An 18,668-nucleotide genomic window follows, 5' to 3' on the forward strand; every position below is an offset into this window, starting at 1 on the left:
TCCAGAGTGCTTCTTTTTTCACTTCTTGCACCACTTTGCTTCACCACTCCCCCCGAAACTTCTTGTTGTTGGGTTCACCCTTCGAAAATCAGATCTTTTTGTTGGATCTTGAAGATACCTCAAACTTTCTCTTCTCACCTAACTCCGCTCTTTCCAGACTCCTCTCTCTTATTTGGGTTTCAACATTGTTAGCTGCCCATATGGCGACTTTCAATGTGGTTGCCAGCTTCACTGTTAGACAGAAATCTGCTGGTAGTCCACTAGCAAACTTGTTGATCTTGGAAAGTTTAGTTGGAATAAATTAAGGAACCAACTTTATCTTCTCGGTAAAACTTGTAGCATAATCGTTGACACTCATCTTGCCCTTTTTTAGATTTTGGAACTCATTGTTAATCTCCAGAAGATACTACTCAGAGCGATACTCTCTTTTCAGTTGCAAAAGGAATTCTTCCCATGACATCTTGATGACTTCTCCTTTAGGCATGGTATTAGCAAATAACTTCCAACAGCTTAATACACCAATATTTAGTTTTCGGATTGCAATGACAGTCCTCTACTTGTCGTTGTAGTCGTAGCTCTCAAATACCATTTCCAGCTCCGAGATCCAATCCATGACTTCCACTAGTGTTGGGTTTCTAGAAAGACTTGGTGGCTTGGATGCCATGGAATCCTTATACATGCATCCAGGTCCATCGTCTCCTCCATTTGGTTGGTTCCTTCTAACCACACATGGCTCAACTTGGCTAACAGTCTGACTATAGTTACCTTCCTCGGACTGTTCTTCATTCAGATAAGGTTGCACAACAAGTGTCGTGGGTTCATCCTTATTCTCCCGTAGGATTCTTCTAGTCTCTTCCATTCGTTTATCTAGCATATCTTGCATTAATGCTTAAACTCCTACCATCGTGATAGGTTCATCTACTAGCAAAACGCCAGGTGCACACTCGATTACACGAGGCTTAGGCTGCTAATTCCCGTTAGTGTTTCCTAATCCACTATGAGATCTCACCATGATGACCTGTACACCAAAGCATTTATATAAGGAATGTTTTATTTATATTTGACGCATGATTCTCCTTATCACTCTGAAAAGTTATATCCCAGTTTTAATATCGTAATTAAATGTTTAGAATCCTGAACACATAAAATTTCTAAATCTAGGTCGGTAATAGACCATTGATTTATTCGAATAACAACATCCTAGGTAGGAAACCTAAAGCATGATATAATACAAATCATTTAGCATATAAAAACAATTTAGGCATCATTCCTAAAGTAAGCTAGTGCTTGTGTTTATTTAGGCATACTACCTAAAATATAGAAGACATAAATCTCATGATCATCTCTTAGCATTCTAAGTTTAAGTCTAGAAATCCTCAAATATTCCTTATTTTTTTAAACTAAAGTTTTGATACCAACTGTGAAATCCTCAATTTTACGACCAATTTAAAACTTTTTATTTATGTTTTATTTATTTCAGAGTATAAAAATTTATGCGGAATTTGTTCCCAAAATATGAGAATATCATTATCAAAACATTTCTGAGGAAATGTATTTCATTCATATTTAAAATCATGGGATTTCATCGTCAATACACATACATAAGCGTATACAAGTCTTAATAGGTCTTACAACATTTTATTATACTAATGGCATACAATCACCTCAAATCACTCATCATCCAAGAGCCTTCCTACCACTACCTATGATACAAAGAATTGAGTGGGTCAGGCTTGGGGGTTTGGTGAGCACATAGGGTTTTCAACACACAATAAATTAAGTTCTTTAATTATATATTTCACATCAAAAGATTTACCCGATTACCCATTCTGGTTATTCTCACGTACTTATCCTAAATATTGATCTCAATGGACATATCCTAAGGATCATCATCGCCAACGGGTAGATAATACTTCTAAGGGGATTCCTTTAGAAATATGTGTCCATAAGGCAACCATGGGAGCGAGGGGAGGGGGGATAGAGTACATCAAATAAACAAATAGTTCATTAACACCTACAGGTTGCGAACCTGCTAGAGTTCCACTGGACTGTCTAGAATAGTCTGTGGTCGTCATCTATACTCTGCTAAATGATTGGTTCATCAATAGTCAGCTCTTCTCATCATCATCTTATCGTTTTCATGATCCATCACAAACCATTATATTTTATAAAATATATGAAATTACATATATGATTAAATCAAGTAAAAATTATAAAATTCTTTTAACACATATATCAACTAATACAGATATAGGCACACATAGCATATAGTCATCTAGATACTTTATATCTATGTGTAAGCTGAAAGTAACTATGCACCCACTTGTTAAAGTGGATTACTAGGAATTTCGGCAGCACTTCACTTCAAAACTTAACCTTTCCTTTGATGTGAAATAGGTTCAATTATCACTAAGTCTTAGTTTACTATTTATTATGACTAATGATAGCCTAGATTCTTCATCAATCCCAATGTCTACATCAAGATCTGTCATGTAAGGAACAACCAGGTAGAATAATATAAGATGTACGGTCCATTTGGCATACAAAGTATACTATTTGGAAATCCCACTATAAAAACCTCACTAATTCAAACCTATACATCATCCCCGTATCTAGATCAATCCGTATAACGACTTGGAACCACAGATAAATCTTATTTATTGAATCATAATAATGAATATAAATATAAATATAAATTACACTTAGATAAAGTTGAGTGTAATTTCAAGATTCATGAGAGCGCGCCATGCCCAGACAAGGTGCGCGCCGCAGGGGGTATGTATGACAAGAATTTTCCAAAATACATATCTCGGCCATACAGACTCTGTTTTTGATATTCTCTATATCCACACGTAGGTATTTCCTAGTACTATAACTTTCATTTAGAGAACTTCAGCTAATTCTCAACCGATCTTAAATTTAACAGTCTACAAAGATTACAATGTTAAAGACCGTGTAAAATTCATAAGTTTTTCATACGGACTCCGTTTTAAATTTCCTTTATATCATTCGTCTCCTATTAACGAGCTCTTCAATTCTCATTTAGCTTGTTTCAGCTAAAAATCGTCCGATCTAAAATGTGATTTTTGTGCTAACACGGTCGTGCTGAAACTTCGAAAAATCATAACTTACTCATATGAAGTCAAAATTACACATTCACTACATGCACACTCTCGGTTTGATGATTACTACGAATTTCTTTTAGATCACTTAGGCTAATATGTAACCTATCTAAAATTAACTTTTTACGACGCACTTTGTCGTATCAGATTGAACGTGAAACTTCAAACGATCACAACTTCTCCATACAAAGTTAGATTTAAGAGTTCCTTATATCATCGGAATCCTCATCACGGCTACTTTGACTTATATTAAGGTTATTCGTCCTAATTATTATTTTACTTTAGACATATATTTTATTCCTATTTTATTATACTATTATAAGCACGTATACTACATATAATACTCAAATAATTTACTTTATATTATTCATAAAAAGGTTAAAATTATTTACTATTACAATTACGTCATTTTATTGATGCCTAGCGAGAAAATGTGGGCGTTACATTATACTTTTCATTTGATATTCAAGTACTTGATACTTACTGTTAATATTCTATTTTTAAATGTTTACTGATATTCTAGAAGAGTAAGCAACTGACCACAAACAAGTTGGAACTTAACTCTCGAAGTTTAGTTTATTATTTATGTTTAGAACAAAATTTACTTGTATTGAAAAGATAATATTTGTGTTGGAACAATTTATGTTTTAAAGTTAGTTTGTCTAAATATATTTTTTAGTTAATTAATTAGATAACTAATTTTTTACTTAGTTGTTTTTCATAACGATCATACTCTAAAATGATTAAATTCTATTTTTGAGAACTAAATGTCTTAATAGAATTATAAAGTAAATATAAATGTTTTTTAAATATATAAGTTCTATATGCAAACACTTTTGACTCAAACTTTTTTTTATATAAATGATATCCACATATTGCAACTTAAAAAACTGGATTTCTAAAGGCAGATAATATAGTTTATTTGACATATGTGAATCTTATTTATATATAAAAGATTCCTAATGATATTTTCACTAAACTGCAGATAAAATAATTCTTAAAGAACTATACACTATGATGTGTGACTTCCCTTCTAATGGATGTCTAGATTTAGTACAAGATACGTAACCAACTTTATTAACAACTATAGTTGTTGCAATTATATTCTACATGTTAAAAGATAATTGTGAAATCTAATGATGTTTTCAATATAAATATGATAAATCATTCAAGAGGATTATCAATGGCCTTAATGATAATAAATGAAGAACTAAACCTTACTATATATAGTTTACTTTCTAATCGGTAGAAATTATATTCATTTATCCTTTTGGGATTATGCATTAATCACTATTACTGATATATTGAATACAAACACCAACTAAGAAGTAGATAAAGCACTTTATAATATTTAGTATGGAAATGCTCCATCCTATCTTACTTAATGTTTTGAAGTTTTAAAGCCTATGTTAAATTAAAGTTTTTAAACCCAAAATATACTGAATACTTCTTTATAGAATATTCTAAAATGTTGCTTAGATTATTATATACAAACCACACCAAGAATAAGTTCTCTTATACCTTTGAAAGTTGAGTTATCAGAAAGCAAGCTTCTAATGGAAAATCAAGTGGGAGGCACATGAAACTCAAAGTAGATCAAGAACCATAACATGATGTTGTAAACGTTGGCACTAGTTTTAACAAGAAATTGTTAACCATGAATAACAGTTATTAATAAACACAAATTGTTCTCATATATGGTAGAAATCATCTATAACATGAGAAATATGGAATGTTTCATTAATGAATTCATCTTGATGGTTTCTAGCAAATCCATCAACTATCAAAATGCTATATTAGACTTGGAAGCTAATTTACACTACTAGAAAAACAGCCTTTTACGACGCGCAAACCACGACACTCATTGATTTATGTTACGCAAAAGAGAGTGACATTAAAAAAGTGTCATCTCTTCAAAAAAAATTTAAGGATTTAGGTCACGCATTATTGTGTGCCCTTAAATTAGTGTCTAATGCAAAAAAAAAACACGAAGGGCACTTATAATAAAATGGGTGTCGTCTATGGATGTCGCTTTATAAATTTTAATGGAACGCGCGTTCCATCCCTTAATAACCAGGGGGAAAATGAAATCCTAAAAAATTAAAAACCCTGCCTTCCTTTTTTCTCCTTTCCCTCTTGCCCTAATTATCGACGCTCAAATGAAAAGGAAAGACTAGACGCAAAGTTGAAATTGGTCGGAGAATACTGTCTACGATGCAAAGTTGAAAAGGAACGACTCAGCAAAATCCATAATGCTGCGAGAATGATTCTAACTCTTGAGGACAAAGATCCACGAAGAATCTTCGAAGGCGAAGCTCTCATGAGGAGGATGAACAGGTATGGTTTGCCGGATGAACGTTCTTGCCCTCACTGTTGAAAACTTCATTGAACGTCGTCTTCCAACCCTCGTCTTCGTTGAACAGACTATTTATCTTATTAATAAATCATAGGGACCTTTATCTAGGGCTTTTTTCAAGGAGTGCTCTCTGCAACGTTCTCTACCTCGGCTCTCCTCACCTGCAAGCGACCTCAGCCCACCTCTTTCCACCGGAGACATCATGCTCACCTCACCTCACCGGAGACTGGAACGACTGCTCAAGTTTCCAAGCCCTAGGGCTGATTAAGGTATGTTTATCATGATCTCGACACACCTCAACAACACCACTACAACTCATTCTCAGTCGTCGACTTACTCTGCTGACCAATGTTCTCCATATCGCCTACTTCTTGCCTTCCCATTGTTCGCTAATTAGATCCAATTCGCCAAAGCTCACGACTCCATGTGAGTTCATCCCTTTGTGTTGTATCTGAAGAAATTTGAAAAGTTTATGATTAATGTTCATGAGAATTACTTGATTTACCTGATTGAAATCACTCTCCATAGACAAATGATTTGAGCACAAAAAAAAGTGAATTTGGAAATTTTTTATCTGTTCACTCGTGAACCATGAGAGCAGGTAACCTGTTTGAATAAATGCATATGAGATGTTACTTTTAAAATTTCTGATTGCGAGAGAAAAAAGAAGAAACCTATAGAGCATGTAACCTAGTTTCATACGTAATTTCATTAAGTTATTTAGCATACCCAACTAATTGAGGGTTAAATGTTTGTTTTCATTGCAGTTATTAAGCAAAAAGCTTGTAGTGGGTGATTTAGTTTTATTAGTTGGAGTTCACATTGTTATCAAAGTAGTTCGCTTTAGAGATTTGCTGCAGGCTGCTGTTTCTATATGCTAAACCCAGCAGCATATTGTTGTTGCTGTGATAGACAAAGCTCATCATGATGTTCTTGTAACAGTGATAATTCATTGCTAATACATCTATGCATTTGAAAACAAATGCTATGTTGTGTTGGGTGGTTATTGGTAGTGTATTTCTTTATAGTTAGCTATGAAATGATGTTTTTTAATAACTGCAGATGAAAACAGGATGTGTTGCTCTTTTTCTATGTTTGAATATTAGCGTGGACCCACCCGATGTAATAAAGATTTCACCTTGTGCCAGAATGGAGTGCTGGATAGGTATAGTTATGAGTTTATGACATTCACATTCTTCTTCTTGCTATTAACACATCTGTTTCTTCTTCAAGGCTGTCAGTTTTGTTTTAGTTATATAGTGCTTCAGATGTTTATATTTAAATGTATTTGATTTCAGATCCATTTTCTATGGCCCCACAAAAAGCTCTTGAAACAATCGGAAAAACATTAAGTTTCCAGTATGAAAGGTGGCAACCCAAGGCCAAATACAAGATTCAGTTAGATCCTACAGTGGAAGAAGTGAAGAAACTCTGTACTACATGTCGCAAATATGCCAAATCTGAAAGGGTTCTTTTCCATTATAATGGTCACGGTGTACCTAAACCAACTGCCAATGGTGAAATTTGGTTTTTTAACAGGTAATTATATATTTTTATTTTACACTATCTTTCTATCTTCATGCCATGTATTCAATAGTTTCCCTAGACTAATTTCCTCTATTCTTCTCAAATGTTGTAGAGTTATACACAATATATTCCATTGCCTATCAGCGGCCTTGACTCATGGCTCAAGACTCCCTCCATATTTGCCAATGCCTTCATAGAGGTATTATTAACTATTTATTTCTTGACAACATTGTTATTATTGTTTTACTAAATGCTTGAATATCATTTATATGTATATAGCTCCTGGATTGGACTCGCTCAAGTTCTTCTTCAGGAACTTCACCAAGAGAATGTATTCTACTTGCAGCATGTGAAGCACATGAAACACTACCACAAAGTCATGAGTTTCCTGCTGATGTCTTCACTTCGTGCCTTACAACTCCCATCAAGATTGCCTTAAGATGGTTTTGCACTCGATAATTACTACATAAATCACTTGATTATTCACTTATTGAAAGGATACCTGGGAGACAAACTGATCGTAAGTGTCACACCCCAAAACCAGAACGGCGGAAACGTTCGGGGGTGGAGGACGTCATGTTTAGTATCATAAGACATGTATCATAGTAGGCAAGTAATGAACAACCATTTCATTAGAAAGAAAGTGTTTACAATGTGTGTGTTCATAAAACATAGAATACATAAGCAAATAACAAAACAAGACTTGAAGCTATTATGCTCCATCTTCTGAATTCCCAACGAGAGTACATGTCTAATAGTCTCCTGAGAATACAAGTTATTTGAAAGAGTTGATCAGCAATTAAGCTGGTGAGTTCATAAGATTTTAGTGATGTAAGTAAGTTGTAGAAAGTTGTTGAAAAATGTAGTTGAAATGTAATAAGTTGTAAGTTCTGTTTAGAAAAGTTCGCATGTTCCTCTAGAAAATCCTATATTTCCTACTTTGATGAAAGATACGTAAAAATGATTCTACAATCCTTTCTATGAGTACTAAATGGATACAAGTTATATAAAACTCAAAGTAAACAAACAATCGACTGTGCGTATCTGCCCTAAGCCCAATACCAAACAAGGAACTGGAAGTAAGGCGGATAGCACACATCCCATTGTTTGTTAGATCAGTGTTTTATATAACCCTGGCGTATTCACTTGTTACTCATGGAGTTAATTGTAATAGTTCCTTTATATTTAATGAAAAGATTCTTTAAGAAAACCCTTATTTCTTATAATAAAATGGTGACCACCGTGATTACTTCTATAATCACTTAGTTTATACTGGCTATATATGATCTAATATCGAATAGATAGTTAATTGGGTGAATCTGCCCTAAGCCCACAACCAAACAAGGAACAGGAAGTAAGGCGGAAAGCACACATCCAACTACTTATTGGGTATTAATGATATATAACCATGATGTATAAACTAAGGTAATATAGAGTTAATCACCTAAGGTCCTTTAAGTTTATACTGGTTTAATAAAATGGATTAAACCCTTTACTGGAAAGTTTCTAGTTTTGTATACCAAAAGTTCTGATTTGGAAAGTTTGTTTTGTACTAGAAAACTGTGCATTGACTTTGTATCCTATGACTTGACCCATACCTGGTACCCTTATGATGACTTAATGTATACTGAACATATATATATCTAAAATCAAATAGATAATAGACTGGGTGAATCCGTTCCAAGCCCACAACTATACATTAAGGAATCATAAGGTTAGCATTATGGTCCCTTTCTACTGAATGTACTAGACTCGACTGTTCTGTTTGTCGTTTGTAAAATGTAAGTTTTCCCTAGTTTATAACTATCTTAACTCGAAAATACTTTGCATTTGACTTTCAAGTGGTACTGTCACTTTATGAAAGTAATGGGAAATGTAAGTACACAGTTGTCGTTTGAAATGACATACGGATGTACTGATGACCTTAAAACATGTTTGTTTTATACTGGTCATAATGTGAAGGCTAGTACCCCTACTATACACTCTCCCTGTCAGGAGATTAAGGGAACCAAACGCGACTTTTTAGCAAACCAGTTGCTACGCCGTGTAATTCACATTAAAGTTTTATGATCATGTATACCCAATATAACTATCACCTTTTGTTTAGAACAATGAGTTAGTGATTCATTGGTATAATTAGATCCTGTAGTAGTTCCATGCTATATCAACTTAGTATGTTCGTTGTGTTTCTCATATAGTATGTTTTGTTTCTCATATAGTATGTTCCGTTTCTCATATAGTATGTTTTGTTTCTCATATAGTATGTTCGTTCTGTTATCGTGTATTGTATCTACCTCCCTGTTTCTCTTTATGTTATCTTGTATTGTATCTAGTATGAATTGAATCTCTAAACTATACCTATTATAGTTTACTAATGATTTACTTGAACTGTTATTGAAAAGACTCATTTATCTACTAAGTTATGCTTGTACTTTAAAAACGGAGTTTTGTTAAACTATGAAGTAACATAACTTTAAAAGAGTTTTTGAAATGTTTTGATCACTTATAGAAGACATAAGCAATCTTTTGAAAGATGTATATATATATATACAAACATTTACACAATTATAATTGTGTTCAACTTGTATTCCCCCCTTAAAAGCATTTAAAATAGTTAAAAGATTCATTACGGGGTATGAACTCACCTGATGTGGGTGATTCAAGCGAATATGTGTGTAAGGATGAGAAGTTCCACGAATGAAGTCCCGAGATACAACAAGTCCTAAATGACATATATTGGCATGAATATAGTGTTTATAAGCAACTATATGAAAGGAAACACCTTCCGGGACTAGGAAACACTTGGAATGAAGTGTTGAATCACATGTGATTGACCTAAAGGGGTGTTTATGGCCATGGTTTGGTGTTTACGGCCATGTGTTTACGGCCAAGGGAGTTTACGCCCATAAACTCATGGTAAAAGGTGCATGAAAAGTGTTTCAATGTCTTACAAAGCACAAGGGGGGTGTTCTAGTCTCAATTCCAAGCCTTAGGGAGAGTTTAAGGCTGAAATGGCACTTTTATAGGGGTTTACGGCCATGGGATATGGCTTGGCCGTAAACTCCTTTTGGTCTTGCATTCTTGATGATTTCAAGGTTCTAAGCATGAGTATTAACTAGATATCAAGTATAGGGAAGAGTACTTACGATATAGAGGCTTGAAATGGTGATTAAGGTCCAAGAACACTAGTGTGTGTTCTTGGTGTTCTTGGTGTTTCTTGAAGATCTAAGAAAAGATGATTTCCATGGATGAAATCATTAGATGATACTAGATTAAGAGATGTATCAACAAATCAAGGAAGAATACTTACAACTTTCGATGATCTAGGGTGAAAATCGGGATGATACTTGAGAGAGAAATCAAGTGTTCTTGAGGTGGAATGAGGTAATGAATGAAAAGTGAAGGATATGAGTCTTTAAGGGGGAGTTTACGGCCCACCTTGAGTTCACGGCCGTAAACTCAAGTGTTGTGGCCGTGAACTCAAAATGAAGAGGTTAAGGCTTGATTTGTTGAATAGTGACTCTAGCAGGTACATTCTAACACTCATTCCTTAAGTGTACTAGGCTTAAAACTCCTTAGAATGAACTTTAACCAGGCTAGAAGTCATTACCAATGAGTCTGACACTAAGTTGAGTTGACTGAATGAGCTTTCAAAGGAAAAAAATTTCAGGTTGTCACATCATCCCCCCGTTAGATGGAATTTCGTCCCGAAATTAGCTTTCTTACAACACTACTGGGGTTGCGCTCCTCTGATTTGCAGAATACCCACTCGTAGACCTGGCAACTTTGCCCTGGTGTTCATGATAGGATTCGTACTTGGTCCATCTATCATTACCTCGTGTATACAAGTCGTATATAATTAGGATTAGTAATACGGTCGTATGTGCGACTGTGCCCCAAGTCCACAACCAAACAAGGAACAGGAGATAGGGCGGAAGCACACATACTAAATCTGCGTAATCATAATCATATACCACCCTCGCGTATAAACTGAATAGTGATAGGTGGGCTGTATTCGTCCATAGCCTCTGTGCTCGAACTTGGTCTGTTGGACGAGTGGTATTTCGTGACGGTCTGCGGACATCTAACGATAAGGCTTCGGAGGACAAAGTACTCTTCTCATGAGTACTTCGGGGTTTAGAATACAAAAGATAAAACTGAGGTTTAGGTCGGAATGTCCAAACGAATGACGAAGGTTTCAAGAACTTGACGATCGAGGCGATAGAAACATATGAACTTAGTATGGTGAGGACCACGCCAACTCATGACGAAAGATAGCAACGGACTCTTTACTGAACACAGTTTGGCTGATTTGAAAGAAATGTATGTTATACGATGATGTATCCCTAGGGTATTCGACAATGTACTCCAAGTGTTTTCGGCAATTTATTCCTAGTGTGTTCGACAATGTACTCTTTATGTGTTCCAGTGCTTTCTGTTTTCCCTTTGATGTTAACACTCCTACGTATCGTACCGCTATGTGCGCATACATACAAATGAAAGTGCTTTGATAACTGGTGATGATACTTTATATCATGATCCTCCTCGGTACCACTATGATCACCTGTCATATACAAGTTATGAATATTTAAGATGAATAAGAAAGTCGACTGAGTAACTCTGCCTCAAATCCACAACCAAATAAGGAACAGGAATTAAGGCGGAATCACTCACTCTGAGTCTGCAACATCTTGGTTATGCACAACCTTGATGTATATGCTAAGCCATCATAGCTTCTCTAAACGGATCTTTTAGTCCTCTCGAATATTGTGATCTATTTCAATATGTGAGTTATTATAATTACTTTTTTTTAAGTGTTTTCCCCAAGTCTTAATCTTAGATAAATATAAGTTAATTTTTAAAGTAATTACTATTACTAAAACTTACCACTGCTCATTGACGACTCCGAGGTTGATTCTCCTGCGGTGATCATCAGAATGCGTCCATCCGCTCCTGAGTTCTTTGCTATCGGGCAGTCCCTCTGATTGTGTCCAGTCTCACCACAGCCATAACATGCTAGGTTTTCTTCAACTCCGGGGACTTGGGAGATCGGTTGAGCCGGTGCCTTGCAGAAACAGACTGTGTGTCCTTTTCTGTGGCAGTTCAGATACTGCATTTCCCGGCATACTCCAGTGTGGTGATAGTTGCACTTTCCACACTTCGAGAGGGTTCCATCATATCGACTGGCAGGTGCTGGAGCAGCATGCGTTGTAGCGGCGTACATAGTACTCGCTTGTTGCTCTTGCGGGGGTTCTTGTGTTGTTCGCTTCTTCTTCCTCTTATTCCCCGACATCTGTTTATAGTCATTTCCCTTTTATGGCTCGGGAACGAGGACTTCTACACCATGGCAGACTCCATGGTCAATGAGTCGCTGGGCCAGGCGTTTGGCTCTACCAAATGTGGGTGGGTAAGAAGACAACACATCTCCTTGGGTCGGAGCAGTCAGACCCCAAATGTATCGTTTTATCTTCTTGCTCTCCGGGGTAACCATTCCAGGGCATAGTGCTGCCAGGTCACTAAACCTGTCAGTGTAGGCCACTATGTCTGAGCCGAACATCTTGAGCTCCCATAGTTCCTGTTCCAGCTTTTGTACTTTGCCCCTTGGGCAGTACTCTTCCAGCATTAACTCTTTTAGGTTTTCCCAACCTATTGAGTTAGCCACTGATAGGGTCAGTGACTTAACATGGCTGTTCCACCATGTCAGGGCTCTGTTGGAGAAGGTGCAGGCAGCAAACTTCACTTTGCTCCCTTCTGGGCACGAACAGATTTCGAAGACCGAATCTGTTTTCTCGAACCATCGCATCAGAGCGATGACTCCACCATTCCCATTAAAGGAAAGGGGTTTGCATTTGGTGAAGTCCTTGTAGGAGCACTCTCTCGAGCGCACAGGGACCTCACCTTGAGTAGGATGAACATGTGTTCCACCTCCGGTGGAACTGGTAGAATGATATTGACCCATGGCTGTTGCCACAACCGCAGCTACTGCAACATTTAGAGTTGTTGTATCGATTTGTGGAGGAGGTGTTGGAGTTATCGGAGTAGTGCGTCTGTTTGATCTGCGAGGAGGCATCTTTGCTAAAAGAGTACAAAGATGAGATGGGAATAAGTCTATAGCAGTGGAGATAAGCCGAAAGCTGAAAGACAAGGTTATCCTAGTTCTGATTGAATCGGGTCCTGAGTTCCACGGGGTTCTGGAAACAATTCATAATAGAATCTATACCGAATAAACTTTATGAATTTGGAATGGCTATCCTCGAATGAATATATGTTACCTGAATAACTGTTACCAGCTGCATGTATGAAAATAATCCTAACACGTAATGCGAGCAGTGTTTCCACTAACTCCTTAAGTTAACCAAGATTATTATTTATTAGTTTGACGAATATGACATTCTGGTTACTTCGGTTGATCCTTCCTTGAAAGCTTCTCATGAACTTGCTCTTGTTCCTCCTTGACTTTTCTGTTGACTACTATGAGGAAGTGGTTACATCTATATGGGTTTGTCGTGCGAGAATGAAAGTGACTAAAGAATCTATGAGATTTACGTGAAACATTATGGGGGTGATCCTTACAGAGTCTTCCTATAATTGTACAATGTATACAAGTTGTATATAATTTTAAGATGAGATAGACCTTCGAATAATTGATCCTACTCCAAAACCACAACCAAACAAGGAACAGGTAGTGAAGCGTAGATCACAAATTCTAAGTCTATAAAATCTCAATTATATATAACCTTGGGAGTATACATTGCAAGATTATAGACCTATCCGTAAGGGTCTTTTAAGTTATCACATAAGTTGTTTACATGGCCTAAAATACTCCTATAGTACTTTAATGTAATGTACTTGATCTAGTATTCTCTTGACTGGTGTTTAGGTAAGTTTTAAGACTGTTGCAACACCACATCGCTCCCAAATACATGTCGGTCACATCTCGAATGAATATAGTTGATCAGGCTATATTGATCCTAGCTACGATTACATAACTGTTCAGGTTTGACGACAGTGTTCAACCTTTAAATACTTCAGTTCTGTTCTTCTTGTGATACTTGGTCTACATGTATAAGCAAGTAGGTAAATTTTTATAACTATCGTTATACTATTAAAATATATCATTATCCAGAGCACTTAAGCCCCATTGTATTTATAGTTGTATATCTTTTATCGGTTGATATACTTAATTCACTATAAACGATGCTCTGATACCAATCTGTCACACCCCAAAACCGGAACGGTGGAAACGTTCGGGGGTGGAGGACGTCATGTTTAATATCACAAGACATGTATCATAGTAATCAAGTAATGAAAAACCATTTCATTAGAAAGAAAGTGTTTACAATGTGTGTGTTCATAAAACATAGAATACATAAGCAAATAACAAAACAAGACTTGAAGCTATTATGCTCCATCTTCTGAATTCCCAACGCGAGTACCTGTCTAATAGTCTCCTGAGAATACAAGTTATTTGAAAGAGTTGATCAGCAATTAAGCTGGTGAGTTCATAAGATTTTAGTGATGTAAGTAAGTTGTAGAAAGTTGTTGAAAAATGTAGTTGAAATGTAGTAAGTGGTAAGTTCTGTTAAGAAAAGTTCGCCTGTTCCTCTTGAAAATCCTATATTTCCTACTTTGATGAAAGATACGTAAAAATGACTCTACAATCCTTTCTATGAGTACTAAATGGATACAAGTTATATAAAACTCAAAGTAAACAAACAACCGACTGTGCGCATCTGCCCTAAGCCCACAACCAAACAAGGAACAGGAAGTAAGGCGGATAGCACACATCCCATTATTTGTTAGATCATTGTTGTATATAACCCTGGCGTATTCACTTGTTACTCATGGAGTTAATTGTAATAGTTCCTTTACATTTAATGAAAAGATTCTTTAAGAAAACCCTTATTTCTTATAATAAAAAGGTGACCACAGTGATTACTTCTATAATCACTTAGTTTATACTGGCTATATATGATCTAATATCGAATAGATAGTTAATTGGGTGAATCTGCCCTAAGCTCACAACCAAACAAGGAACAGGAAGTAAGGCGGAAAGCGCACATCCAACTACTTATTGGGTATTAATGATATATAACCATGATGTATAAACTAAGGTAATATAGAGTTAATCACCTAAGGTCCTTTAACTTTATACTGGTTTAATAAAATGGATTAAACCCTTTACTGGAAAGTTTCTAGTTTTGTATACCAAAAGTTATGATTTGGAAAGTTTGTTTTGTACTAGAAAACTGTGCATTGACTTTGTATCCTATGACTTGACCCATACCTGGTACCCTTATGATGACTTAATGTATACTGAACATATATATATCTAAAATCAAATAGATAATAGACTGGGTGAATCCGTTCCAAGCCCACAACTAAACAAGGAACAAGAAATGAACCGGAGAGCACACATCCTATTATCTGTCGGATCCTAGTATATATATATATATATATATATATATATATATATATATATATATATATATATATATATATATATATATATCCTTTGATGTATACATTAAGGAATCATAAGGTTAGCATTATGGTCCCTTTCTACTGAATGTACTAGACTCGACTATTCTGTTTGTCGTTTGTAAAATGTAAGTTTTCCCTAGTTTATAACTATCTTAACTCGAAAATAGTTTGCATTTGACTTTCAAGTGGTACTGTCACTTTATGAAAGTAGTGGGAAATGTAAGTACACAGTTGTCGTTTAGATGACATACAGATGTACTGATGACCTTAAAACATGTTTGTTTTATACTGGTCATAATGTGAAGGCTAGTACCCCTACTATACGCTCTCCCTGTCAAGAGATTAAGGGAACCAAACGCGACTTTTTAGCAAACCAGTTGCTACGCCGTGTAATTCACATTAAAGTTTTATGATCATGTATACCCAATACAACTATCACCTTTTGTTTAGAACAATAAGTTAGTGATTCATTGGTATAATTAGATCCTGTAGTAGTTCCATGCTATAGGAACTTAGTATGTTCGTTCTATTGCTCATATAGTATGTTGTGTTTCTCATATAGTATGTTATGTTTCTCATATAGTATGTTCTGTTTCTCATATAGTATGTTCGTTCTGTTATCGTGTATTGTATCTACCTCCCTGTTTCTCTTTATGTTATCTGGTATTGTATCTAGTATGAATTGAATCTCTAAACTATACCTATTATAGTTTACTAATGATTTACTTGAACTGTTATTGAAAAGACTCATTTATCTACTAAGTTATGCTTGTACTTTAAAAACGGATTTTTGTTAAACTATGAAGTAACATAACTTTAAAAGAGTTTTTGAAATGTTTTGATCACTTATAGAAGACATAAGCAATCTTTTGAAAGATGTATGTATATACAAACATTTACACAATTATCATTGTCTTCAACTTGTATTCCCCCCCTTAAAAGCATTTAAAATAGTTAAAAGATTCATTACGGGGTATGAACTCACCTGATGCGGGTGATTCAAGCGAATATGTGTGTAAGGATGAGAAGTCCCACGAATGAAGTCCCGAGATACAACAAGTCCTAAATGACATATATTGGCATGAATATAGTGTTTATAAGCAACTATATGAAAGGAAACACCTTCCAGGACTTGGAAACACTTGGAATGAAGTGTTGAATCACATGTGATTAACCTAAAGGGGTGTTTATGGCCATGGTTTGGTGTTTACGGCCAAGGGAGTTTACGGTCGTAAACTCATGGTAAAAGGTGCATGAAAAGTGTTTCAAGGTCTTACAAAGCACAAGGGGGGTGTTCTAGTCTCAATTCCAAGCCTTAGGGAGAGTTTAAAGCTGAAATGGCACTTTTATAGGGGTTTACGGCCATGGGATATGGCTTGGCCATAAACTCCTTTTGGTCTTGCATTCTTGATGATTTCAAGGTTCTAAGCATGAGTATTAACTAGATATCAAGTATAGGGAAGAGTACTTACGATATAGAGGCTCGAAATGGTGATTAAGGTCCAAGAACACTAGTGTGTGTTCTTGGTGTTCTTCGTGTTTCTTGAAGATCTAAGAAAAGATGATTTCCATGGATGAAATCATTAGATGATACTAGATTAAGAGATGTATCAACAAATCAAGGAAGAATACTTACAACTTTCGATGATCTAGGGTGAAAATCGGGATGATACTTGAGAGAGAAATCAAGTGTTCTTGAGGTGGAATGAGGTAATGAATGAAAAGTGAAGGATATGAGTCTTTAAGGGGGAGTTTACGGCCCACCTTGAGTTCACGGCCGTAAACTCAAGTGTTGTGGCCGTGAACTCTAAATGAAGAGGTTAAGGCTTGATTTGTTGAACAGTGACTCTAGCAGGTACATTCTAACACTCATTCCTTAAGTGTACTAGGCTTAAAACTCCTTAGAATGACCTTTAAACAGGATAGAACTCATTACCAATGAGTCTGACACTAAGTTGAGTTGATTGACTGAGCTTTCAAAGCAAAAAAATTTTGGGTTGTCACAGTAAGACACTTCTTGGTGAGCTGAACTGGAGGTCATCTGCCTTTGTTGATTATTCACTTGATTGTTCTCATGTATCTTATCCAATGTTGCCTCCAACTCATCAACACCATATGTGGTAATAAACACATGAACTTGCTTATGATGTTATAATTCTTGAATCTTGATTATTTTGGTTATGGTTTGACCACGTGTCATTACAGGGATGCATGGGATATGGCTGCTGAAATCTGCATTTCACTTGATTTTTCTCCTGTATTTTATTTTATTTTATTTTGGTTATGGTTTGACCACGTGTCATTACAGGGACGTACATCACTTAGAATTTTTCATCTTATTCATTTCTACATTATGACAAGTCTATAATTATGAGCATACTTCCATGTCTTGCTTACTTTTCAGTTTTTTGGTGAGTTGTGCACAATTTGATGTTGTGAAAGCATCTGGATTGGTTCTTCCTGTGATGCGATCATACAATAATAATATTAATGGGGATTAGGATTTTACAGAAGGTAAAGTGATGACATGACAATAGCAAATCCTAGGAAAGAAGGGTATCTTGGTCCGCTTGAGTATATTGCATATGTTGATTGCTACAAGCAAAAGTAAGCATTCAAGTCTTGTACTGTTTGGTTTCTAAACTGTTGTGATCCAAAAAAACAGAGAGAGGAAAAAAGGAATAACCATATATTAAATTTGTAATCCATTAAGTCGGAAAAGAGACAGCCCCTTCCCTTCCCTTACTTCTTGTTCAATTTTCTTTATGTTTTACATTCCAGTAACTGATTTTTCCTGCTGTAGGTTTTGTTTCAAGATTTGAGCTCATCAGAATGCGTTCTTGATTTAATATTTTTCATCATTGTTTTTCTTAGCAACTTTAAGCAGGTTAACTCTGCCCTCTTCACATTTTATTTTCTCACAACATTTTCGCATTGAAATTTAACTTTGGCGATCCAGAAACTTAATGCTCCAAGCAATAATGAGGTTCTTTATCACTCAGTATTATTGGCTAGCACTTTGTATCTCTTTCAAGCATGTATATCTTCATAGTGGCATGACATTACCAATCTTCTACTTGTACACCCTAAGGTAAAAAAAAATTATGAGTCAATGATTTATGATTCAGTAATTATATTTTCGGTTTTTAATTATCTATTGAAATTATTTGTCAGGTTGA

This window comes from Lactuca virosa, chromosome 8 (assembly GCF_052849685.1).
Source record: "Lactuca virosa cultivar CGN04683 chromosome 8, Lactuca_virosa_CGN04683_v6, whole genome shotgun sequence".
Lineage (NCBI taxonomy): Eukaryota > Viridiplantae > Streptophyta > Magnoliopsida > Asterales > Asteraceae > Lactuca > Lactuca virosa.